At 53.7% G+C, this 27,841-nt stretch overlaps 1 pseudogene; it reads right to left on the bottom strand.

The window, feature by feature from the left end:
- LOC133362610 (activin receptor type-2B-like) lies at positions 1 to 27,830 on the bottom strand (annotated as a pseudogene).
- Between the last annotated feature and the right edge of the window lie 11 nt (positions 27,831 to 27,841).

Raw genomic sequence — 27,841 nt, 5'->3', positions numbered from 1 at the left:
TGGAGGGGCGGCTGTGGTGCCACCGCTGCCACCACCACCACCACCGCTGCCAGCAGGCAGCCCCGGGTCGGTCCGCAGCTGCGCCAGACGCTCCTCCACACAGTGCGCCGAGAGGCGAGCCTCCGCATCCTGGTCCCAGCACTCCTCCATGGTGACACACAGCTGGGACAGTCCCTGGGAGTCACGCACCAACATCGTCACCACCACCGCCACCACCACCAAGACACCACCACCACCACCAACACCAAGCCACCACCACCAAGCCATCACCACCGCCACCACCAAGACACCGCCACCACCACCAACACCAAGCCACCACGAGGTCAATCCGCTGCTGGATGAGTGACCATCAGCCGAGGTTAAAACGCAACTTCAAATACAGCGGCAGACATCGTCAGGGTCGGGATGGAACCCACGTCCTCCTGTAGACCAGGTGAGGTAGTCAACATCTGCGCCCTAGTAACATTGACCAGGAGGGATGACAGAGGAGGGAGGGAGGAGGGGAGGGAAAGAGTGAGTGAGCCAGTGAGTGAGTGAGCGAGTGGGTGAGAGAGTGAGTGAGTGAGTGGGTGAGAGGGTAAGTGAGTGATTGGGTGAGTGAGTGAGTTAGCCAGTGAGTGAGCGAGCGAGTGAGGGAGAGGGTGAGTTAGTGAGTGAGTGAGTGGGTGAGAGAGTGAGTGAGTGAGTAGGTGAGTGAGTGAGTGAGCCAGTGAATGAGTGAGCCAGTGAGTGAGCGAGCGAGTGAGTGAGCCAGTGAGTGAGTGAGAGAGTGAGTGAGCGAGCGAGCGAGCGAGCGAGTGAGTGAGCGAGTGAGTTAGTGGGTGAGAGAGTGAGTGATTGAGTGGGTGAGTGAGTGAGCCAGTGAGTGAATGAGCCAGTGAGTGAGTGAGCGAGTAAGTGGGTGAGAGAGTGAGTGAGTGAGTGGGTGAGTGAGTGAGCCAGTGAGTGAATGAGCCAGTGAGTGAGTGAGTGAGTGAGCCAGTGAGTGAGCGAGCGAGTGAGTGAGGGAAAGAGTGAGTTAGTGAGTCTATGAGAGTGAGTGAGCAAGTTAGTGAGTGACTGACTGACTGAGTGAGTGAGTGAGCGAGTGAGCGAGTTAGTGAGTGACTGACTGACTGAGTGAGTGAGCGAGTGAGCGAGTTCGTGAGTGAGTGAGCGAGTAAGTGACTGAGTGAGTGTGTGGATGAGTGAGGGAGTGACTGAGTGAGTAACTGACTGAGTGAGCGAGTAAGTTAGTGAGTGAGTGAGCGAGCGAGTGACTGAGTGAGAGTGCTAGGAGTGAGTGAGTGAGTGAGCGAGTGAGCGAGTTAGTGAGTGAGCGAGCGAGTGAGTGAGAAAGAGAGAGTGGGAGAGTGAGTGAGAGAGAGAGTTAGTGAGTGGGTGAGTGTGTGAGAGGGCGAGTTAGTGAGAGAGTTAGTGACTGACTGAGTGAGTGAGCGAGTGAGCGAGCGAGTTAATGAGTGGGGTGAGTGAGTGAGCGAGGTGAGCGAGCGAGTTAATGAGTGAGTGAGTGAGCGAGTGAGTGAGTGAGCGAGCGAGTGACTGAGTGAGAGTGCTAGTGAGTGAGTAAGTGAGTGAGTGAGCGAGCGAGTGAGAAAGAGAGACTGAGTGAGTGAGCGAGTTTGTGAGTGAGGGAGTGAGTGTGTGTGTTACTGACTGAGTGAGTGAGCGAGTGAGTGAGCGAGTGAGTGAGTGAGCGAGTGAGTGAGTGAGCGAGCGAGTGAGAAAGAGAGAGTGAGTGAGTGAGAGAGTTTGTGAGTGAGGGAGTGAGTGTGTGTGTTACTGACTGAGTGAGTGAGCGAGTGAGCGAGAAAGTGAGTGAGTGACTGAATGAGTAAGTGGGTGAGTGGGAGAGTAAGTGAGTCAGTGGGTGAGTGAGTGAGCCAGTGAGTGAGTCAGTGAGTGAGTCAGTGAGTGAGTGAGACAGTGAGTCAGTGAGTGAGTGGGTGAGGGAGTGAGCGAGTTAATGAGTGAGTTAATGAGTGAGTTACTGAGTAAGTGACTGAGTGAGAGGGTGGGTGAATGAAGGAGTGACTGAGTGAGTAACTGACTGAGTGAGCAAGTGAGCGAGCGAGCGAGTGAGCGAGTTAGTGAGTGAGCGAGCGAGTGAGTGAGAAAGAGAGAGTGGGAGAGTGAGTGAGAGAGTTAGAGAGAGAGAGTTAGTGAGTGAGTGGGTGAGTGTGTGAGAGGGCGAGTTAGTGAGAGAGTGAGTGACTAACTGAGTGAGTGAGCGAGAGAGAGAGTGGCTGAGTGAGTGAGCGAGTTAGTGAGTGAGAGTTAGTGAGTGAGAGAGTTAGTGAGTGAGTGAGTCACTGAATGAGTGAGTCACTGAGTGAGTGAGCGAGCATGAGAGAGTGAGCGAGTTAGTGAGTGAGAAAGAGAGAGTGAGTGAGAGAGAGTGACTGACTGAGTGAGTGAGTGCATGAGTGACTGAGTGAGTGACTGAGTGAGTGACTGAGTGAGTCTGTGAGAGTGAGCGAGTTAGTGAGTGAGTGAGTGGCTGAGTGAGTGAGTGATTGACTGAGTGGCTGAGTGAGTGACTGAGTGAGTGACTGAGTGAATGACTGAGTGAGTGACTAATTGTGTGAGTGACTGAGTGAGTGAGGTGACTGATTGTGTGAGTAACTGAGTGAGTGACTGAGTGAGTGACTGAGTGAATGAGTGAGTGTGTGAGTGACTGAATGAGTGACTGAGTGAGTGACTGAGTGAGTGACTGAGTGACTGAGTGAGTGACTGAGTGAGTGACTGAGTGTGTGAGTGTGTGAGTGACTGAATGAGTGACTGAGTGACTGAGTGAGTGACTGAGTGACTGATTGACTGAGTGACTGAGTGAGTGACTGAGTGAGTGACTGAGTGAGTGACTGATTGTGTGAGTGACTGAGTGAGTGAGTGACTGAGTGAGTGAGTGTGTGACTGATTGTGTGAGTGACTGAGTGAGTGAGTGACTGAGTGAGTGAGTGACTGATTGTGTGAGTGACTGAGTGACTGAGTGAGTGACTGAGTGAGTGACTGATTGTGTGAGTGACTGAGTGAGTGAGTGACTGAGTGAGTGAGTGAGTGACTGATTGTGTGAGTGACTGAGTGAGTGACTGAGTGAGTGACTGAGTGAGTGACTGAGTGTGTGAGTGTGTGAGTGACTGAATGAGTGACTGAGTGAGTGACTGAGTGACTGAGTGAGTGACTGAGTGAGTGACTGAGTGTGTGAGTGACTGAATGAGTGACTGAGTGAGTGAGTGAGTGACTGAGTGACTGAGTGAGTGACTGAGTGACTGAGTGACTGAGTGACTGAGTGACTGAGTGAGTGACTGAGTGAGTGACTGAGTGAGTGACTGAGTGTGTGAGTGACTGAGTGAGTGACTGAGTGAGTGACTGAGTGACTGAGTGAGTGACTGAGTGTGTGACTGAGTGTGTGAGTGTGTGAGTGAGTGAGTGAGTGACTGAGTGAGTGACTGAGAGTGACTGAGTGACTGAGTGAGTGACTGAGTGAGTGAGTGAGACGTCGACCGGGTGCTTGAGCCAGGCCTCCCGGATCGCTGGGCGGCCATTGCCGTCCACCACGAAGTGCCGGAGCTCATCCAGCGTGGGGCGCTCACCCACCTCGTCCACCAAGGAGCGCGGTGCTCACCCAGCATGCCTGGCACACACACACAGACACACACACAGGACACACACACAGAACACACAGACACACACACAGACACACACACAGACACACACACACACAGACACACACACAGACACACACACACAGAAACACACACAGATACACACAGACACACACACACACAGACACACACACACAGACACACACACACAGACACACACACAGATACACACAGACACACACAGACACACACACAGACACACACACAGACACATACACACACACAGACACACACACACAGACACACACACACAGACACACACACACAGAGATACACACAGACACACACACACAGACACACACACAGACACACACACAGACACACACACACACACACAGACACACACACACACAGACACACACACACAGACACACACACACAGACACACACACACAGACACACACAGACACACACACACTGACACACACAGACAACAACAACAACAACCGCCATTCGCCACTAAGTGGCGGTGACGTCACCACGATGCTTGTGCCAGGCCAAGTGCACCTTGAGGCCACGTGAATTGTCGAAAGCCCGCTGGCAGGAGGTCACGGGGCAGACCCAGGTGCCACTGGTCGACTGACCGAGATGACCGAGATGACTGGCTGATGCACCACCTGTGCCCCCTACTGTGCCAACTTGCTGTGCTTTAGCCACTCCGGCGCTCCGCTCGTTGTTGTGAGCGTCGCCCCTCCGCCCTCCGTTGTTGTTGGAGGGCGACTGCCTCCAACTGCCCAGTAGCGTCCTTCACGAGTCTCCTCCACGGAGGCCGATCTTGACACCGCTGGTACCAGGCATCGGCAAGTCCACTCAGCTCCACGTCCTCCTGTACCACATCACTCCATCTCTTCTCTAGCCCGTGCCGCACCCGTTTAGCCCCCTCGATCCGGCCGAACAAAGGCTGTTTAGGCATATGGTGGCTGGGCATGCAGGCTACATGACCCAGCCAACGCAGCCTTGCCTGCCGGAGGAGCTCACCGATGGGACTTTGCCCAGATCTTTCAAGGATTTGTGAGCTCCTCACACAATCCAGCCTGGTTAAACCCAGGATGGATCGTAGGCAGGCCAGCCTAAATGTTTCTAACCGGTGAAGATGCTCCATTAGGGGGTCCACGTTTCGCAAGCGTAGAGAAGGGAGGGAATGACCGTGGCTGAGAAGACCTGAAGCTTTGTGCGGAGCGACAGACCAGGTAGCTTCCACACAGCGTTACGCAACCGATGAAAAGATATTGCTGCTCGACTGATTCGGAGTGAGACCTCTGCTGTTAAACCGGAACCGGTCATGAGCACACTGCCCAGGTATGGGAAACTCTCCATTCTCTCCACAACTGATTGGGAGTTATGGGGGTGGAGTGTCTGATGGTACAAAATACCCAGGCAGGTGCTTAGTTTTAGTGGCACGCTCCAGTTTCACCAGCAGCGTCTCCACCTCCTCCGAGTGAGCAGCAATTAGCAGATCATCGGCATACATAACGTGGTTGAGCAATAGGGAGCCATCCCTTGACCGCACCCGGGCATTGATCAGCCTCTCATTATATCTGTACCAAACGGAAATTCCCCCGGTACAGCTATTGAAGGCTTCACGAATGACGTGGTCAAAATAGATGTTAAATAATGTGGGAGCCAGAGGACATCCCTGTCACACCCCAAGGTGTACAGGGAATGGTTTTGACTCCCGGCCACGTAGTTTTACCCGGGCCCACTCACCATCATGAAGGTCCTTAATGAGCGTGAGCAGAGGGTCAGGGACTCCAAAAGCACGAAGAACAACCCAGAGCCCAGGCCTACTGATGGTATCATAGGCCTTGACCAGGTCAATAAAGCAGAGATGTAGGTCTTGTTGGAATTCCCTACACATCTGCTGTAGCAGACAGACTGAAAATATGGTATCTGTGCAGGACTGCCCTTTCCTGAAACCGCATTGAGGCTCCGCAAGCCTCTCCTCAGCGTGCCTAGCAAGGCGATGTTGAAAAATCCATGTCAGGACCTTTCCCGGCACACTGAGGAGTGAGATGCCCCTGTAGTTGTTACAGTCTGTGCGGTCCCCCTTCTTAAAGAGGGGAACCACCAGGGCATCCTTCCAATCCTGCGGAACCCGTCCAGTGGCCCAGACTGTTGTTATGACTTAATGTAGGACAGTCTGTGCACAAACGCCACCCTCCCTCAGCATTTCGCTTGGGAGATCATCTCTGCCTGGTGCCTTTCCTGGTCTCAGACTCTGGATCGCATTCAGTACTTCCTCAACAGATGGCACCTCAGCCAGCCACTCACAGGGGGTGACTTCTTCTTCCAATATATGAGGCACCGCAGCCTCAGCAGGGTCATCCCCACTTTGTGCCATGATGTTTTCCATGTTGAGGGATTTCCCCTCCGCCAGGACCTCACAGAAATGCTCAGCAAATCTGCAAACCTGTTTCTGGGGGTCGGAGATTGGATCACCGTTCTTTCCCCTAGTGATGGTAATAGGTGTGGCGCTGCAGGTTACTTTTTTGATGCAGTTAAATAGTGATTTGTGATCGCGGGCCACTGAGGCAGACTCCATCTCCTCAGCAACCCGCAACCACCACCCATCCTTGCAGTGCCTCACGGCTGTCCGAACCTCCGAGCAAAGGCTGCGGTAAGCCTCCTCATTCTCTGACATGGGATGCTGTAGACGATAAGAGTGGGCCTGTCGCTTTTTCTCAACCAGCCTGAACACCTCCTCTGTCAGACAGGGTCTCTGGGGAGGTCTTGACCGTGTACCCAAAGCAGCCATTGCAGCTGCACGAGTCACAGTCCCAAACCTCGCCCATTTACCCTCGACATCAGGAGGAGTGGGGGACGATGCCAACCCCAGCCGCAAGCGATGATGAAATTCTCGCTTGCAACTTTCATCAGCTAACTGAGACCAGGCCACCTTAGGCTGGAATGGGGTCCTGGGTGTCCACCCACCACCGGAATGGAAGAATGGCAGGCACATCTTACAGATGACTAGTCGATGGTCAGAGGGCATATCAGCTCCACGGTAGGTCCTGGTGTCAAGGACATGGGCCCGCATCCGCTGATCCATCACTATGTAGCCCAGCAGATGTTCTTGCTTGGACCCGGCATGCATCCATGATGCATTTTGAAAGTTGGACGGTCGAGAACTTTCATCAGCTAACTGAGACCACAGACACACGCACAGACCAGACACACACACAGACACACGCACAGACCAGACACACGCACAGACACACGCACAGTAACACGTACAGACACACGCACAGACACACGCACACACACACGCACAGACACACGCACAGACACACGCACAGACACACGCACACACACACGCACACACACACGCACACACACACGCACAGACACACAGACACACAGACACACACACAGACACACGCACAGACCAGACACACGCACAGACACATGCACACAGTAACACGTACAGACACACGCACAGACACACGCACACACACACGCACAGACACACGCACAGACACACAGACACACGCACAGACACACGCACAGACACACGCACAGACACACGCACAGACACAGGCACACACACACGCACAGACACACAGACCAGACACACGCACAGACACACGCACACAGTAACACATACAGACACACGCACAGACACACACACACACACGCACAGACACACGCACAGACACACAGACACATGCACAGACACACGCACACAGTAACACGTACAGACACACGCATAGACACACGCACACACACACACGCACACAAACACGCGCACACACACACGCACAGACACACGCACAGACACACAGTCACACACGCACAGACACACACACAGACACACACACAGACACACACACAGACACACGCACAGAAAGACCCCCCCACCCACATCACGTGGGGCGGCACCGTGTGACAAGAGGTGACCAGGGCCGGCCAGCACCACGCCCCTGGGGCCACACCACCACCGCCACCTCCGCTCACCGCCACTGGACATGCAGCGCGTGGCGATCTCCCACAGCACCAGGCCCAGCGCGTAGACGTCGATGTGAAGGAAGGCGTCGGACTGCAAGCAGATGGCGCCCTCCAGCAGCTCGGGGGCCATGTAGCGGAGAGTGCCGACCTGCGGCGGGGTGCAACGGTGGTGGCGGAGACGTCACGCTCGGCACGACGCTCTCCAGTCTGATCGTTGTTTTTTTAACCCTTCAATCTGGCAACGAAACTGACACCTTTTTTACGAGGAGTCGTGTTTGCATTGACCACAATACCTGCGGTCGGAATGCAAACAAAAAACATAACTCTGATAATGTATGCACTGTCCTTGAAGTTTATTGGTCCACACCCGAGACAGCTTTCCAGAGAGCCTAGTCTTGTTGCACAGATAAAAGGGTAAAAAAAAAACAACTATCAAATTTTTTCTTCCGGCAAACGAGGTTCTATCGGCACCCTCCCGCCTCTTGGCGTCTCCGCCTCTTGGCCCCGGCGTCGGTGTTCACCCGCGGGATGTCGACGGGTGGGCAATCCGGCTGGAGTTTGAGCGCCAAGCCAAAGTCGGCGACGACGGCCGACAGGTCGCTCCTCAGCAGCACGTTCTTACTCTTCAAGTCGCTGCGGGAGAGACGGGGGGGGGGGGGGGGGCGGGGGGGCACGGTGACGCGTTCAAGCGGTCGAAGGGTGAGAGGGGGCTGCGTGAGGAGCAAGCGGAGTCCAGAGGTCGCAAACGGGTTTTGATTCCTTACCCGTAACCGTAACCGGCCGCACCAAGGTCGCAAATGTGTACCCGTACCCACGGGTAGGCCGTGAGTCACTGGTGAGTAACCGTTTGTCACTCATTTCGGGTAGGGTACGGGTAGGGAATGGGTACCCGGCCGGGTACGGGTACCCGTTCCCTACCCGTACCCTACCCGAAACGAGTGACAAACGGTGACTCACCGGTGACTCACGGCCTACCCGTACCCGACCGCACCAGGGTCGCAAACGGGTACCCGTACCCGGCCAGGTACGGGTAGCTGGGTATCGGGTAGGGTACGGGTATCGGGTACCCGGTTGCGACCTCTGGCGGAGTCCGAACCCGAGGTCGGCAGGGACCCCCCACCCACTCCGCCACCCGCACCGCCGCCACCCCCGGTGATCCGTGGGCGGCCTGCTAGCGACGTACCGGTGGGCGATGGCCGGCTTGCCTCCGTGCACGTGGCGGTGGAGGTGGGCGAGGCCGCGTGCCAACGTCTCGCCCACGTGGCAGAGCTCGTGCCACGACAGCGTGGAGCCCTTGAGGTGGTCGCACAGCGAGCCCTGCGGCGGTCAGAGGGGAGCAGCGGCAGTGGTGGTGGTGGTAATGGTGGTGGTAGTGGTAATGGTGGTAGTGGTGGTGGTGATAGTAGTGGTGGTAGTCGTGGTAGTGGTGATGGTAGTCGTGGTAGTGGTGGTGTGGTAGTAGTGGTGGTGGTAATGGTGGTAGTGGTGGTGGTGATAGTAGTGGTGGTAGTCGTGGTAGTGGTGATGGTAGTCGTGGTAGTGGTGGTGGTGATGGTGGTAGTAGTGGTGGTGGTAATGGTGGTAGTGGTGGTGGTGATAGTAGTGGTGGTAGTCGTGGTCGTGGTGGTGGTAGTCGTGGTAGTGGTGGTAGTGGTGGTGTAGTGGTGGTAATGGTATAGTGGTGGTGGTGATAGTAGTGGTGGTAGTCGTGGTGTGGTGGTGGTAGTCGGTATGGTAGGTGGTAGTGGTGATGGTGTGGTAGTGTGTGGTAGTGGTGTGGTGGTAGTGGTAGTAGTGGTGGTAGTGTGATGGTAGTGGGTAGTGGTGTGGTGATGGTGGAGTAGTGTGTGGTAATGGTGGTAGTGGTGGGGTGGTAGTGTGGTGGTGTAGTAGTGGTGGTGGTAGTAGTGGTGAGGTGTGTAGTGGTAGTAGTGGTGGTGGTAGTGTAGTGGTGGTAGTGGTGGTGGTAGTAGTGGTGGTGGTAGTATGGTGATGTGTGTAGTGGTGGTGGTAGTAGTAGTGTGGTAGTAGTAGTGGTGGTGATGGTGTGTGGTAGTAGTGGTGGTGGTAGTGGTGGTGGTAGTAGCGGTGTAGTGGTGGTGGTAGTGGTGGTAGTGGTGGTGGTGGTGGTAGTGGTTGTAGTGGTGGTAGTGGCAATGGTGGTTGTAGTGGTGGTAGTAGTAATGGTGGTAGTAGTGGTGATAGTAGTGGTGATAGTAGTGGTAGTGGTGGTGGTAGTGGTGATAGTGGTGGTGGTAGTGGTGGTGGTGGTAGTGGTGGTAGTGGTGGTGGTGATAGTAGTGGTGGTAGTCGTGGTAGTGGTGGTGGTAGTCGTGGTAGTGATAATGGTGGTAGTGGTGATGGTGGTGGTAGTGGTGATGGTGGTGGTAGTAGTGGTAGTGGTGGTAGTAGTGGTAGTAGTGGTGGTGGTGATGGTGCATGGTGGCAGCGGTGTGCAAGTGGTTCAACTTCGATGTGGTGGCGCTATTTGGTTGAAGAGCGTTTCAAGTAAAGTAGGGAAATCGGCCTGTGGGACGTCGCTTGATTGAGGTCTTTGCTGGGTTTTGGAAGTGGGATGATTGTCGATGATTCCCAGATGGCCGGAATGAGGTTGCACTGGGAGCGAGGCGTTAATGGTGTAGGCGAGAAACTCGATGCCAAGGGGGGCCGAGGTGTTTGAGATCGGGCATAGCTATGCCATCCGGACCAATTGCGGAATAATTTTTGGCTTTTTTGATAGCGAGTTTCACCTCTGTTTGGTGATGTTGTTGTTGTTTATGACGGATTTGTTGTTGAAATTGATTGCACAATTGGGTGGTGGGTTTGGAGTGTCCGTTTAAGGCTTCGATGATCTTCCAAAGTTTTGATGAGTTTTGGCGATGGTCAAAAGATTCAACAAACTCGTGTCTGCGTTCTGTTTTGGCTTGATTGATTAGCTTTTTGATTTCAATATTGAAGGCTGGGATTTGTGGCGATGTAGGATTTTCAGTCCTCAGAGTATTTCGTAAGTTTATTTAGTGTTGAGGCTTCTTTAGGGAGGCAGGGGAGGTGTTGCTTGTAGCAGCCCTCCGGGATGGTTGCCTCCAAGTTCAAGTGTGCGCTTCAATTGAACCCATTACATGTGCGTCTCTGTGTGTGAGTAGTCTATGGGTCTCTACGTGAGTAGTCTATGGGTCTCTACTGTGTGAGTAGTCTATGGGTCTCTATGTGAGTAGTCTATGGGTCTCTGTGTGAGTAGTCTATGGGTCTCTGTGTGAGTAGTCTATGGGTCTCTGTGTGAGTAGTCTATGGGTCTCTGTGTGAGTAGTCTGTGGGTCTCTGTGTGAGTAGTCTATGGGTCTCTACTGTGTGAGTAGTCTATGGGTCTCTGTGTGAGTAGTCTGTGGGTCTCTGTGTGAGTAGTCTGTGGGTCTCTACGTGAGTAGTCTATGGGTCTCTACTGTGTGAGTAGTCTATGGGTCTCTATGTGAGTAGTCTATGGGTCTCTATGTGAGTAGTCTGTGGGTCTCTACTGTGTGAGTAGTCTATGGGTCTCTATGTGAGTAGGCTATGGGTCTCTGTGTGAGTAGTCTATGGGTCTCTACGTGAGTAGTCTATGGGTCTCTACTGTGTGAGTAGTCTATGGGTCTCTACATGAGTAGTCTGTGGGTCTCTGTGTGAGTAGTCTGTGAGTCTCTGTGTGAGTAGTCGGTGAGTCTCTATGTGAGTAGTCTGTGAGTCTCTATGTGAGTAGTCTGTGAGTCTCTGCACGGTGAGTGAGTCTATGAACCCGCTCGTGGAAGGTGGTGATGATCCACATCTCGGGTTCGGCGTTCCCTTCCCGCCTCTCCGCGCCGATGAATTGCAGCAGGTTGTGGTGACTCAGGCCGGGTGTGACGAAAATGTCCACCTCGTTCTGCCACAGCCGTTGGTTCTGCGAGCGTCCCGGACGAAGACAGCGCCGACGACGATGGCGGGGAGAGGAGGAGGAGACAAACGTGTGAAGTTGCTCAGGCTGAGGTCGCGTCCAGAGGAGCAGAAGTCTCGCGGGGGGGAAGCCGTGGTCCCGCGAGAAACACGCGGCGAGATCCGCAGACACACGCAGACACACGGAGACACACGGAGACACACGCAGACACACGGAGACACACGGAGACACACGCAGACACACGGAGACACACGCAGACACACGGAGACACACGGAGACATATGAGACACATGGAGACACACGCAGACACACGGAGACACACGCACACGGAGACACAGAGACACACGGAGACACACGCAGACACACGGAGACACACGGAAACACCGCAGACACGCGGAGACACACGGAGACACACACAAACACACGGAGACACACGCAGACACACGGAGACACACAGAGACACACAGAGACACACGCAGACACATGCAGACACACGCAGACACATGGAGACACACGCAGATACACAGAGACACACAGAGACACACGGAGACACACGCAGACACACGGAGACACACGCAGTGGGTTGCTGTGGGTCTCTGGGTTGCTGTGAATCTCTGAGTATGGGTCTCTGTGGGTCTCTATGGGTCACTGTGGGTCTCTATGGGTCTATGTTGGTTGATGTGGGTCACTGTGGGTCTCTGTGGGTTGCTGTGGGTCTCTGGTGGTTGATGTGGGTCTCTATGGGTCTCTGTGGGTCTCTAAAAGTCTCTGTGGGTTGCTGTGAGTCTCAATGGGTCTCTATGGGTCACTGTGGGTCTCTGTGGGTTGCTGTGGGTCTCTGTGGGTCGCTGTGGTCTCTGCGAGTATGGGTCTCTAATGGGTCTCTATGGGTCTGTGTGGGTCTCTATGGGTCTATGTTGGTTGATGTGGGTCTCTGTGGGTCTCTTTGGGTTGCTGTGGGTCTCTGTGGGTTGCTATGGGTCTCTATGGGTCACTGTGGGTCTCTGTGGGCCTCCGTGTGTCTCTGTGGGTTGCTGTGGGTCTCTATGAGTATGGGTCTCTGTGGGTTGCTGTGGGTCTCTATGGGTCTGTGTGGGTCTCTATGGGTCTCTGTTGGTTGATGTGGGTCTCTATGGGTCACTGTGGGTCGCTGTGGGTCTCTGTGGGCCTCCGTGAGTCTGTAGAAACACGTGTCGCGCAGGGTCAGTGTGTGTGTGTGCGTGTGTGAGTGTGTATGCGTGTGTGCGTGTGTGTGTGTGTGCAGGGTCTCACCACGGTCTGGACAATCTTCACCGCGACGACTTCGGACAGGAGCTGAGCGCGCCAGACGCAGCCGAAGCGACCGCCGGCTCGTAAGTCCAGCAGCAGCAGCGGCGGCAGCAGCGCCGTCAGGCTCACCGCCTCCTGTTGGCGGAATGGAGCGTCGGGCAGCCTCGCTGCCGTCAACAGCAGAGACCCCCCGCCGCGTAGCCTGGACAGACCGGCAGGGCAAGTGACTACACCATACACTTATTATACACTACACTATACACAAGAACGCCCGCTGGCAGGAGGTCACGGGGCAGACCCAGGTGCCACTGGTCGACTGACTGAGATGAGTGGCTGATGCACCACCTGTGCCCCCTACTGTGCCGACTTGCTATGCTTTAGCCACCAGGCGCTCCGCTCGTTGTTGTGAGCGTCGCTCCTCCGCCCTCCATTGTTGTTGGAGGGCGACTGCCTCCAACTGCCCAGTAGCATCCTTCACGAGCCTCCTCCACAGAGGCCGATCTTGACACCGCTGGTACTAGTCAGGCAAGCCCACTCAGCTCCACGTCCTCCTGTACCACATCACTCCATCTCTTCTCTAGCCCGTGCCGTGCCCATTTAGCCCCCTGGATCCAGCCGAACAAAAGCTGTTTAGGCATGCGACGACTTGGCATGCGGGCTACATGGCCCAGCCAACGCAGCGTTGTCTGCCGGAGGAGCTCACCCATGGGTCTTTGTCCAGATCTTTCAAGGATTTGTGAGCTCCTCACACAATCCAGCCTGCTTAAACCCGACCAAAACGAAGCATCTTCGCCGGTTAGAAACATTTAGGCTGCCCTGCCTACAAGCTGAGTCCAAGCCACCTTAGGTTGGAATGGGGTCCTGGGTGTCCACCCACCACCGGAATGGAAGAATGGCAGGCGCATCTTACAGATGACTAGTCGATGGTCAGGGGGCAGATCAGCTCCACAGTAGGTCTTGGTGTCAAGGACATGGGCCCGCATCCGCTGATCCGTCACTATGTAGCCCAGCAGATGTTCTTACTTGGACCCGGCATGCATCCATGATGTAGTGTGGATGTGCCGATGCCTGAACAGCGTGTTGGTAATTACAAGCCCATGGGCTGCACAAAAATCTAGCAGCCTCCTACCATTGTTATTGAGCTGATCTGGCCCATGCCTTCCAATCACTCCAGACCAGGTGCCAGCATCATGGCCAACTCTGGCATTGAAGTCACCCAACAAGATGACTCTATCCCGAGGGGCCACTTTAGCCAGCACCTGTGACAGGTCATAGAAGGCATCTGACTCATTGGCCTTGCCTGTATCCCTCCACGGATGTTCGTCTTCGGTGGGGGCATAAGTAACCACGACCACCAGTCCTCACCTCCGGTTGATGGGAAGGCAAGCCCAAAATAGCCTGGGGCTTACAGCTTCCCACACCTCACTGCCACGCTCCCACACCCCCTTCATTCTTTTTTTCAAAACAAGAGCCACTCCCTATTGTTTAGTAGTCTTCTGCCCCGAGTAGAGGACTGTCCACCCCTCATAGTGGCAGCATCCAGAGCTGGTCCACCGGACCTCCTGAATGCCACAAAGATCCAGACGGTACCGGTCCAGCTCCCGACAGAGGTGTGGCAGCCTCTCCTCCGCAGTGAGCGTTCGAACATTCCACGTGTCTCAATAGTGGCGATGTTTACACACCGCACCAGGTACTCATTTGAGGCTGAGTCGAACTAGGGGAGGCCCAGGACCGGTTCAGATAATCGTCACTGGTGTTCGCCGTGAGCGAGAATCGAACCCGGATCGCCAGGTTCATAGTGCAGCGCGCTAACCACTACACTACCGCTCCCCACCAGACACACACACACAGACACACACACACACAGACACAACAACAACAACCGCCATTCGCCACTAAGTGGCGGTGACGTCACCACGACGCTTGTGCCAGGCCAAGTGCACCTTGAGGCCACACACAGACACACACACACAGAGATACACACAGAGACACACACAGACACACACACACAGACACAGACACACACACACACAGACACACACACACAGACACACACACAGCACCACCACCACCTGCGGAGGCGTTGTGGCGTGCGTCAGCTTGCGGCATCGCCGGTACGTCCACACGGAGAGCGGCAGCAGCAGCAGCAGAAGCAGCGGCGTCGTGACGGACAGCAGGGTCACTGGCGTGGGCACCGGCCTGGCCACCGGCGTAGGCTGCTGAGTGACCTCTGCAACAGGAGGCTCAGCTGTGAAGGCACTCACAGGGGCTGCTCCCATAGACTTCAATGTTAATGTCTCCCATAGACTGCAATGTTAAAGGCTCCCATAGACTTCAATGTTAAAGGCTCCCATAGACTTCAATGTTAAATTCTCCTATAGACTTCAATGTTAAATTCTCCCATAGACTTAAATGTTAAAGTCTCCCATAGACTTCAATGTTAAAGTCTCCCATAGACTTTAATGTTAAAGTCTCCCATAGACTTTAATGTTAATGTCTCCCATAGACTGCAATGTTAAAGGCTCCCATATACTTCAATGTTAAATTCTCCCATAGACTTCAATGTTAAAGTCTCCCATAGACTTCAATGTTAAAGTCTCCCATAGACTTTAATGGTAATGTCTCCCATAGACTGCAATGTTAAAGGCTCCCATAGACTTCAATGTTAAAGGCTCCCATAGACTTCAATGTTAAATCCTCCCATAGACTTCAATGTTAAAGTCTCCCATAGACTTCAATGTTAAAGGTTCCCATAGACTTCAATGTTAAATTCTCCCATAGACTTCAATGTTAAATTCTCCCATAGACTTCAATGTTAAAGGCTCCCATAGACGTCAATGTTAAAGGCTCCCATAGACTTCAATGTTAAATTCTCCCATAGACTTCAATGTTAAAGGCTCCAATATACTTCAACTAGCAGAAGTACCCGGCGTTGCCCGGGTGAAAAATATATTTCTTAATAACCTTACATATATACACAGATGGGCTGCTACCCCTGCCCCCCCACCCCCCCCCAGCCACGATCTCCTCGGCCGCTGTGCAGTAATATGTACGGCCTATAGTGTGGTGGGGTGTCGAGGCCTAGTACCGTGCAGAGCCTCCGGCCTCGCCTAAATTGCCCACCCGGCTGAGGCTGGGTACTGGGGTCGTTACCCCCCCCCCCCGCGCTACAATAATACTGTCTAATCGCTATAATTTTATTATGTACCGACCCTATAATAGTAATTGCACACATTGGGGTGGGGGGGAGTGAAGAGGACGTGAAACTTTGATGAATTTACCTCAGAGTCGCGTGTTAATGCGTGCACATATTTTTAACGGGAATTAAAAATGGCGTCCACCCCGCAGCGAATGCGTCGCTACCCGTTGCCAGGGGCAACCGCCGTGGAAAACCAAACGGACCAATCGTGTCTCGCAAATCCCTCACATTTCGTCCAATGAAACTGCGTATGGTCCGGCGACACACAGACAGACAGACAAATTTGCGATTTTATATATATAGATGTTAAAGTCTCCCATAGACTTCAATGTTAAAGGCTGCCATAGACTTCAATTTTAAAGTCGCCCATATACTTCAATGTTAAAGGCTCCCATAGACTTCAATGTTAAATTCTCCTATAGACTTCAATGTTAAAGGCTCCCATAGACTTCAATGTTAAATTCTCCTTTAGACTTCAATGTTAAAGGCTCCCATAGACTTCAATGTTAGAGTCTCCATTAGACTTCAATGTTAAATTCTCCCATAGACTTCAATGTTAAATTCTCCCATAGACTTCAATGTTAAAGGCTCCCATAGACTTTAATGTTAAAGGCTCCCATACACACTCTTTGGTTATTTCGGTAAAGTTACGTAGGTATAAAATAAAATAATATATTTTATTTTCTACTCATGTAGGTAGAAAATAAAATATTTTATTTATTTGACATCAACCACGCGTCGCGCCACAGAGCACGATTGTAGCTCTTCATACATTGCAATATTAATTATGATCATCCTTTTAAATGATCCACCTTTCTCGGTCGTAAAAAAAATCGTTTCTTTGCCGTTGGCCAACACCAGCCAGGCCTGGCCGGGCCGTGACGACAACGAGAGAGAGCTGGAACGGCATCGATTCTTCCCGCCTCGTGAACCATCTCCGGCGTCTCTCGCGGCTCAAGACTGACCGTGTGGCCGGGGCCGTCGGGCGAAGTCGACGTTACAGAGGTCCCTGTCACAGCAGCAGAAGTAGACAAACGGGTTGCTACTCGACTCCACGCACTTGCTCCTGATCACAGTGGGACACCCAGAGGGTGGGGGGGAGGGAGCAGGAGGGGGGGGGAGGTGGGAGGAGGTGGGGAGGTGGTGTGGGGGGGAGGAAGAGAGAGGAGGTCGTGAGGGGGAGGAGGTGTGGGGGGAGGAGGAGGTGGGGGGGGGGGGAGGAGGTGGTGGGGGGGGATCCGGTGGGCGGGCTGCTGGTCTGCCTCCTCACCTCCCACGGCAGTCGTGCACCCAGCAGCCCTGGCGCTCCAGCAAGATGTCGCCCGACACGTTGCGCCACGCCGCGTAGCAGAAGCCACCCTCCCCCCCCTCCTCCTCCTTCCTCTCCTCCACCCTCCCCTCCTGCTCCCCCCCCTTCTCCTCCTTCCTCTTCTCCTCCCTCCCCTCCTGCTCCCCGCCGCCGCCGCCGGCAGCGTCACAAAGCACGGTGCCTCCGGCCTCCGACCGCCCCCCCCCCCACCGCCTCCTCCTCCTCCGCGTCTCCGTAGCGGCTGAAAGAGACGCAGCGGCGGCGGGTGGCGGCGCTGCATCTCCACGGGCGGCCAGGTGAGCGCCAGCGACGAGGAGGAGGAAGGGGAGGAGGGGGAGGAGGAGGGGGAGGAGGAGGACACTAAATACACAGGCAGAGAGAGAAAACAAAAAACCCAGAGAGAGAGAAAAAGATAAACTTGAAACTTCCCCGTAGAAGTGGTTCGATCTTAAATTTGGGTTTTTTGTTTTCTCTCTCTCCCTGTGTATTTAGTGTCCTTTTTCTGTCTCCACTCGTTTTTTGTCGTTCTTATGTTCTGCTCTGTCTGTGTGTCTCCGTTCCTCTTGTTGTATGTTTTGTCTCTCTTTGGAATTTTCACACTTAAATTCTAACTTAGCAATCTTTGAAATACGTAATCGACCAGGCTATGCGTTGTGTGTTGATTGACTCTCTGTGTTGTATTACATAACATTTCGATATTTTGCTAGGTTATTTAATTTAGTGTGTACTTTACCACGCGTCTCTTCGTACTCATTGACATGTAAATGTTTTCTCTACCCCCTCCCTCTCTCCGCCCCCCCCCCCCCCTCTGTCTATTTAAGGCCTCGCCACAGAGACGATCTCCCTCTCTGTACCTGTGTTACTCTCTCTCTCTATGTATCTTGGTGATATCTGTCTGCTTATATGTCTGTCTATAGTTTTCTGGTTAGATTTTTGTTGCTATCCCACGGGTGTTGCATTGTGCAGACAGTCCCCGACTTACGACCCTCACCACAATGTATTGTACAGACAGTCCCCGACTTACGACTCTCACCACAACGCCATGTACAGATAGTCCCCGACTTACGACAATAACCACTATATGCAGGCAGTCCCCGACTTATGACTCTCACCACATCTTGTACAGATAGTCCCCGACTTACGACTCACCACAACGCCATATGCAGATAGTCCCCGACTTACGACTCTCACTACAGTATGTACATACAGTCCCCGACTTACGACTCTTAACTACAGCATGAACATACAGTCCCCGACTTACGACTCTTAACTACAGCGACATGTACAGACAGTCCCCGACTTACGACTCCCACTTCAATATGTACATGCAGTCCCCGACTTACGACTCTCACTACAGCATGTACAGACAGTCCCCGACTTACGATGGAGATGTGTTACGACGACCCCATCGAAGAACGGTGATAATTTAGCAAAACAGAGCAATTTACAGTAGCGTACTGTATAAACTATATACTGTGTGTGCTTATTACTTACAATACTGTATTGTACGGTAAAATGTAAAGTAAAAAAACAAGCTAAATTCTTAGTCTACCTATATGAACTGCAATTTCATAGAAAGTTTTTGCAGGAAACAATCCTATCTGCTATAAAAACTTCTAACATTCATTGAACGTATCTTAACGTATCGTGGTAACCCTAAAATGAAATCGCTAAAGCTACGTATCATAGTGTAGTGTATAGTGTAGTGTATAGTGTAGTGTATAGTGTAGTGTATAGTGTAGTAGCGTATAGTGTAGTGTATAGTGTAGTGTATAGTAGTGTATAGTGTCGTGTATAGTAGTGTATAGTGTAGTGTAATAGTGTAGTTTATAGTAGTGTATAGTAATCATGTAGTGTATAGTGTCGTGTATAGTGTATAGTAGTGTATAATGTAGTGTATAGTGTAATGTAGTATATAGTGTAGTGTATAGTGTAGTGTATACATGCATTGAACGTATCATAACGTATCATATTCTACTGTACTCACCAAGATTCATGAAACACACAAACACAGAGACAACTGAACTCCGTCTACCGCTGCCGAGAGTGAGAGGCATTGCCACACAAGGCGGGAGATGCGTTCAGTAACGCGAAATGTAAAACATTTAACCATTTTGCCATATCGATATCGGATCATCGTAAGCCGGGGACTTACCTGTATTTGTAACCACTCCACACACAGTTCAAGTTAATTTATTTCAAGTTCATGTATTAGGTGTAGCCCTGTGAGCCATTCGGCTCTTGAATCGGGTGCAACCGCAACAACAAAAAAACATGAACAAGAAAACATCTTAAAGTGACTATGTGACTAAGTGCAAACAGAAAATCCAAGAAAAGACAGCAAAATATTGCAAGAAAAAAATCACAGTACCCCAACGCTGTGTGCAAACATCCCAGTAGGATGCAAGTCAAACAACAACCACAAGACAACTTAGATTAAGGCCATCAGTCTAACTCTGTACTACAACAAACAAACATGGCTAAACCAATACACTTTTCGAAATCACCAAAATAAAGCCATGAAAGCAATGAAAAAGCAATCATAGGAACTGTGACGGAATTTTCACAATAGCATAAACAACACGTACTACCAAAACTTTGCAGCCATAGCTGGCTGCATGAGCCACTCCACAGCAGCATGAGCATCCACACACAGTGACCTAACCACTGCGCCACCGCTCCCCAGTCAACCTGGTACCCGATTTATCGACCGGTTCGGCTCACCGTGGTTACATGTGACGAGGTGGTGGTGGAGAGGCAGCACGAAGTGGAAGAGTAGGCCAAGTGTGCAGAGTTTGTGCATCGTCATGAACGACCACACAGACCCACGTGTTGTAGCTTCCCGAGTGACGTGGAGAGAAAATCGATTGGGACGTTGAGAATTGATTCTTGCAGAGAATTGGACGAAGTCAATCAATTCCGATTGGAATTGCATTGGAATCCAGTGGTAGCGAGTACGGTAGTATAATGGAATCGAATACCTTTTCGACAACATGGGAATCTACTGTGGTGATTTGTTGATGAAATCGAATCCCATGGGGATAACATGGGAATCGATCTTGCTAGTGATTAGAGTGGATGGAATCGAATCCCATTGGGATAACATGGGAATCGATCTTGCTAGTGATTAGAGTGGATGGAATCGAATCCCATTGGGACAACATGGGAATCGATTGTGGTCGTCTGTGGGTCTTTGGATGCGTCTCTGAGTCTCTGAGTGAGTCTGAGTCTCTGAGTGAATCTCAGAGTGAGTCTCAGAGACTCACTGAGTGGGTCTCAGTCACACTCACCACACGCTCACTCACTCATCCGCTCACCCGCTCCTCATCCGCTCACCCGCTCAATCATCCGCTCACTCATCCGCTCACCCGCACGCTCACCCACTCCTCATCCGCTCACTCATCCGCTCACCCGCACACTCACCCACTTCTCACCCGCTCACTCATCCGCTCACCCGCACACTCACCCACTTCTCACCCGCTCACTCATCCGCTCACCCGCACACTCACCCACTCATCCGCTCACCCGCACGCTCACCCACTCATCCACTCACCCGCACGCTCACCCACTCCTCATCCGCTCACTCTTCCGCTTACCCGCACACTCACCCACTCATCCGCTCACCCGCACGCTCACCCACTCATCCACTCACCCGCACGCTCACCCACTCCTCATCCGCTCACTCATCCGCTCACTCATCCGCTCACCCGCACGCTCACCCACTCATCCACTCACCCGCACGCTCACCCACTCCTCATCCACTCACCCGCACGCTCACCCACTCCTCATCCGCTCACTCATCCACTCACCCGCACGCTCACCCACTCATCCGCTCACCCGCACGCTCACCCACTCCTCACCCACTCCTCATCCACTCACCCGCACGCTCACCCACTCACTCATCCGCTCACTCATCCGCTCACCCGCACACTCACTCCTCATCCGCTCACTCACCCGCTCACCCGCACACTCACCCACTCATCCGCTCACCCACACACTCACCCACTCCTCATCCGCTCACTCATCCGCTCACCCGCACACTCACCCACTCCTCATCCGCTCACCCGCACACTCACCCACTCCTCATCCGCTCACTCACCCGCTCACCCGCACACTCACCCACTCATCCGCTCACCCACACACTCACCCACTCCTCATCCGCTCACTCATCCGCTCACCCGCACGCTCACCCGCTCATCCGCTCACCCGCTCACTCAACCGCACACTCAATCATTCAACCGCACATTCACCCGCTTCTCAACCCGCACACTCAAGAGAGCATGTGGTGCAGTGGCAGTCACCATCAGCAGTGGGAGAGACAAAGGCGGCCGGGAGTGGTTGTGGGCACACCGCGCCCCCGCGTGCCACAGTGCCGCCCTTCAAAAGGGCTCAAGGCACTTGCCCTTAGAGTCTGCAGAGGCGGCACGGGGGATCTGTCTTCTTCTAGATTTGAAGCTTTCGTGACTGCAAGGATTCATATTCTTAGGTTTTTTCCGGTAAAGTCACGTAGGTAAAAAATTAAAATTAATAAAAATAAAATAAAAGCTTGTGTTGCCTCCGAAACGTCGTGATTTTTATTTTATTTTACTTTTATTAATTTAATTTTTTTACCTACGTGACTTTACCGAAAAAACCTAAGAATATGAATCCTTGCAGTCACGAATGCTTCAAATCTAGAAGACAGATCCCCCGTGCCGCCTCTGCAAAATAAAATAAAAATCACGACGTTTCGGAGGCAACACAAGCTTTTATTTTATTTTACTTTTATTAATTTTAATTTTTTACCTACGTGACTTTACCGGAAAAAACCTAAGAATATGATCTGTCTTCTATTGCACTGGTCAACAACAAAAAAAACTAAAATTCTGGCCTGGACTTTTGCAGCTGTTCTAGACTAATTTCAGGGTGCTGATTCCAAATCTGATCTCAGATTTGCTCTATCACATCTAATTTTTATGCTATCGGCATACCCCATTTTCATTGATTTTACCCGAAATTAACTCCGTCACTTATGATTGCAAGTTGTTGCGAGTCAGTGACTGCTTTAGTGTTAAAATATGGTGTATGGTGCTGTATTTTTAGGATAGTGCGTTTATAATATCATTTTATGTAGATATCCACATTTATTTAATATTTTTCTTCCGCAGTTTTTATTGAAAATGCAATCTTTGATATCTCAAAAACCTGACGTGATAGACAAAAACTGATGCCAGATTTGGAATCAGCAGCACCCCACAATTACATTAAAACCGTTGGAATACCTCATGCCAGAAAAAGTGTGTTGACCAGTGTTGTCATTGCAGTGCGTATTTAATGTGGCGCTGCACTCTGATGTCGTAGGAGAAAACATTTATTAAAAAGTCTATTTAATTCAGTAGAACGTGTCGTCTATATTAATTCAAAGTTGCGCATTTGGATGTGACGTCACATTTCTCAACCCCCCCCCCCTTGTCACACATAGTCACAAATGTCTGACCCCCCCCCAGGTGCGTGACGTCATTTATGGACGGCCCCTTCGTTTACCAAGTAGGTTTTCACTATACCAATCCATCAAGGTTATTTCCTGGGTTATGCGTTCGAACCCAAAATGGCCCCCTTCATTATGGGTTCGTGGGCTGACAAACGACCCTGACAGACTGTAGGGGCAAGCGCTGTTAGCGAGTAGCAGCAAAACCTATAAAGGCTGGAACGGTACACGAGGGGGTGTGCGGCCAACACCACGTCCGACCGCCTTTGTCTCCCCAGTGGCGATGTTCACACATCGCACCAGGTACTTATTTGAGGCCGAGTCGACTTAGGGGAGGCCCAGGACCGGTTCAGATAATCGTCACTGGTATTAGCAGTGAGTGGGAATTGAACCCGGGTCGCCGGGTTCGTAGCGCAGCGTAGCGATAACCGCTACACCACCGCTCCCCACAACTCTGACACACACTGACACACACAGTGGATTCATAATGGCCGTGTCTCTCAGAGGGTTCACAAAGGCAGTCTCTCTCTCAGTGGATTCATAATGGCCGTGTCTCTCGGGGGATTCACAATGGTTAAGATGGAGACATCCGAGATCCTGGGTTTCCAGCCCTGGGACAATGTGTACAAGCAGCATCTCCTTTGGCCGCGCGTGTGTCTCTTCAAGGAGGGACAAACAGACCGCCCGAGGCAACGCAATCAACGGGACGTAAGAAACAAAGACGGCCCGGTCAAGACGGGGAAACGTTTTACCGTTTGCATTCACGCTCTCGGGCATCGCGGCGAAAGGGGTGAGAAGTGGCGATTCACGGACCGCCCTTAAAAGCTGGGGGCTATGATCAAGTGCTTGGAGCCAACGGGGAAAAACAAACAAAAACGGGGGTCCAAATTGTCCAACGGTGGCTTCTCCTAATACAAGTTTTTATTTATTTAGGTGTTAGACCCCTTATCAGTGTCTACACCCAGACCTGTCAACCCCTAATCGTACTAACTCCACTCACTGTTATCAGGCAAGCTACTTCACGTGAAACTCAGTCTGGTGATCGTCTGCACCTTCATTGGTGTCCACGCCTTAGTAATTGAGATGTTAACTACCTCACCTGTTATACAGCCTTGGTAATTCAGATGTTGACTACCTCACCTGTTACACAGGCCTTGGTAATTCAGATGTTGACTACCTCACCTGTTACACAGGCCTTGGTAATTCAGATGTTGACTACCTCACCTGTTATACAGGCCTTGTAATTCAGATGTTAACTACCTCACCTGTTATACAGGCCTTGGTAATTGAGATGTTAACTACCTCACCTGTTATACAGGCCTTGTTGATTCAGATGTTAACTACCTCACCTGTTATACAGGAGGCCGTGGCTTCGACCCGACCCTGACGCTGCCTACTGCTGTATAGCTGGAGTTGCCAATGCCGGTTGTAATTACCGGTGAAAGTCTCTCGGTGTCTTGGGGGTTCTCACTTTCTTGGGTTTCTCTCTCAGTTCCTTGTGCTTCTCTCCCGGCTCCCAGGGGGGCTCTGCGTCGCCGCGCCGCTGTGCTCGCCCCGCATCGCCTCCTTCACCTGCGCCGGCAGCGACTCGAACAGCTCCGCCTCCACCAGCAGCCCCCCGCGCCTCAGCTCCGCGCACTCCCCCAGCTCGGCCGGCAGCTCCGTCAGCCGGTTCCCGGCCAGCTCCAAGCGGCGCAGCCTCGACAGCCTCCCCACCAGGCCGCTCAACTCGCGCAGCTCGTTGTTGGCGAGCACCAGCGTCCGCAGCCCCTCGCAGCCGAACAACTCGTCGGGCAGACTCTGCAGGGCGTTGCCCGACAGGCGGAGGGTGCTCAGCCGAGTCAGCTGGCGCACCTCGGGCGGCAGGGTGACGATGGCGTTGCGGCTCAGGTCTAGCACCTGCAGGCCGTGCAGGCGGAACAGCCCGGCGGGCAGCTCGCCCCCGATGAGGTTCCCGTCGAGGAAGAGCGAGCGCAGCGCCGCCGCGGCCGCCAAGCGCGGGACGCTCGCGAGGGCGTTGTCCGAGAGACGCAGGATGGCGAGGCGCTTGCAGGCGGCCGCCGGCAACATCGCCGCGTCGTCGTCGCCGTCTCCCGGCGAGCGGAGGCCGTTGCGGGAGAGGTCGAGTTCGCTGAGGCGTCCCAGCGCCAGCAGGGGCCGCGCGAGCTCGGCGGGCTCCAGGCCGCAGCGCGTCAGCCGCAGCGTCTCCAAGCCGCACAGCTTGCTCAGGGGCGCCAGCGACTCGAGGCGCGCGCCGCCGTTGTCGAGGGCGAACGAGCGCAGGCCGCCGGCGGCGCCGGAGGCCAGGCCGGGCGGGAGGCGGGCGACGCTGGTGGTCAGGCGCAGGCCCTGCAGGCGCCTGAGGTCGCCCAGCGGCTTGAGGAGCGCCGGCGTCAGGGGCCCCTCCAGGGACAGCTCCTCCAGGTGGCGCATTTCACGCAGCCAGCCCGGGACCTCCGCCTTGATTGCAAACTTCACCTGCGAGCGGGCGCTGGACCGGAGGGGGGGGGGGGCGCACGGTGAATGTCGGTCCCCGACATTGTGACTCATACATTTGGTGGGGGAGGTGAGTTTTTGGCGATGTCACGGCCGGGATCAGTGGAGCCGAATGGACCGCTCAGACCGAGCCACCCACCCACCCTCGCGCCCGCCCGCCCGTCCGTCCACCCACGCACCTCCAGCTGGTGCAGCTCCTCGCTGAGGAAGGCGAGTGCGCGATTGTCGACGCCCACGGTGCAGTTCAGCAGCCGCAGCTTGTGCAGATTCACCATCTGCACCACCGCCGCCCCCAGCGTCACCCCGTGCATCGAGTCCAGCGTCAGCACCTTCGGTGGGGGATTGGGTACGAGGGTGAGTGAGTTGGTGGGCGAGTCGGTGTGTGGGTCAGTGGGTGAGTGAGTTGGTGGGCGAGTGGGTGTGTGGGTCAGTGGGTATGAGGGTGAGTGAGTTGGTGGGCGAGTGGGTGTATGGGTCAGTGGGTATGAGGGTGAGTGAGTTGGTGGGCGAGTGGGTGTGTGGGTCAGTGGGTATGAGGGTGAGTGAGTTGGTGGGTGAGTGGGTGTGTGGGTCAGTGGGTATGAGGGTGAGTGGGTGGGTGGGCGAGTGGGTGTGTGGGTCAGTGGGTACGAGGGTGAGTGAGTTGGTGGGCGAGTCGGTGTGTGGGTCAGTGGGTGAGTGAGTTGGTGGGCGAGTGGGTGTGTGGGTCAGTGGGTATGAGGGTGAGTGAGTTGGTGGGCGAGTGGGTGTGTGGGTCAGTGGGTATGAGGGTGAGTGGGTGGGTGGGCGAGTGGGTGTGTGGGTCAGTGGGTACGAGGGTGAGTGAGTTGGTGGGCGAGTCGGTGTGTGGGTCAGTGGGTGAGTGAGTTGGTGGGCGAGTGGGTGTGTGGGTCAGTGGGTATGAGGGTGAGTGAGTTGGTGAGTGAGTGGGTGTGTGGGTCAGTGGGTATGAGGGTGAGTGAGTTGGTGGGCGAGTGGGTGTGTGGGTCAGTGGGTATGAGGGTGAGTGAGTTGGTGGGTGAGTGGGTGTGTGGGTCAGTGGGTATGAGGGTGAGTGGGTGGGTGGGTGAGTGGGTGTGTGGGTCAGTGGGTACGAGGGTGAGTGAGTTGGTGGGCGAGTGGGTGTGTGGGTCAGTGGGTGAGTGAGTTGGTGGGCGAGTGGGTGTGTGGGTCAGTGGGTACGAGGGTGAGTGGGTGGGTGAGTGGGTGTGTGGGTCAGTGCGTGAGTGAGTTGGTGGGCGAGTGGGTGTGTGGGTCAGTGGGTATGAGGGTGAGTGAGTTGGTGGGCGAGTGGGTGTGTGGGTCAGTGGGTACGAGGGTGAGTGGGTGTGTGGGTCAGTGGGTATGAGGGTGAGTGAGTTGGTGGGTGTGTGGGTCAGTGGGTGAATGAGTTGGTAGGTGAGTGGGTGTGTGGGTCAGTGGGTATGAGGGTGAGTGAGTTGGTGGGTGTGTGGGTCAGTGGGTGAGTGAGTTGGTGCGTGAGTGGGTGTGTGGGTCAGTGGGTATGAGGGTGAGTGAGTGGGTGGGTGAGTGGGTGTGTGGGTCAGTGGGTATGAGGGTGAGTGAGTTGGTGGGCGAGTGGGTGTGTGGGTCAGTGGGTACGAGGGTGAGTGAGTTGGTGGGTGTGTGGGTCAGTGGGTGAGTGAGTTGGTAGGTGAGTGGGTGTATGGGTCAGTGGGTATGAGGGTGAGTGAGTTGGTGGGTGTGTGGGTGTGTGGGTCAGTGGGTGAGTGAGTTGGTGGGCGAGTGGGTGTGTGGGTCAGTGGGTATGAGGGTGAGTGAGTTGGTGGGTGAGTGGGTGTGTGGGTCAGTGGGTGAGTGAGTTGGTGGGTGAGTGGGTGTGTGGGTCAGTGGATGAGTGAGTTGGTGGGTGAGTGGGTGTGTGGGTCAGTGGGTATGAGGGTGAGTGAGTTGGTGGGTGTGTGGGTCAGTGGGTGAGTGAGTTGGTAGGTGAGTGGGTGTGTGGGTCAGTGGGTATGAGGGTGAGTGAGTTGGTGGGTGAGTGGGTGTGTGGGTCAGTGGGTGAGTGAGTTGGTGGGCGAGTGGGTGTGTGGGTCAGTGGGTATGAGGGTGAGTGAGTTGGTGGGTGAGTGGGTGTGTGGGTCAGTGGGTGAGTGAGTTGGTGGGTGAGTGGGTGTGTGGGTCAGTGGGTGAGTGAGTTGGTGGGTGAGTGGGTGTGTGGGTCAGTGGGTATGAGGGTGAGTGAGTTGGTGGGCGAGTGGGTGTGTGGGTCAGTGGGTGAGTGAGTTAGTGGCTGAGTGGCTGTGTGAGTTGGTGGGTGCATGGGTGTGTGGGTGGGTGAGTTGGTGAGTGAGTGGGTTGGTCAGTGAGTGAGTGTGTGTGTGCGCGAGTGGTTGGGTGGGTGTGCGGGTGAGTTGGTGGGTAAGTGGGTGTCTGGGTGAGTGGGTGGGTGAATTGGTGGGTGAGTGGGTGTGCGGGTGAGTTGGTGGGTAAGTGGGTGTGTGGGTCAGTGGGTATGAGGGTGAGTGAGTAGGTGGGTGAGTGGCTGTGTGAGTTGGTGGGTGGATGGGTGGGTGAGTGGCTGTGTCCACGGGCACCTGTATCTGAGTGAGCCGGTATGTGT

This window comes from Lethenteron reissneri, unplaced genomic scaffold (genome assembly GCF_015708825.2).
Source record: "Lethenteron reissneri isolate LAM-NWPU_2019-01 unplaced genomic scaffold, ASM1570882v1 scaffold_1546, whole genome shotgun sequence".
NCBI lineage: Eukaryota > Metazoa > Chordata > Hyperoartia > Petromyzontiformes > Petromyzontidae > Lethenteron > Lethenteron reissneri.
Note: the sequence above shows the minus strand (reverse complement) of the source record. Positions and strands in the feature narration are given on the sequence as shown.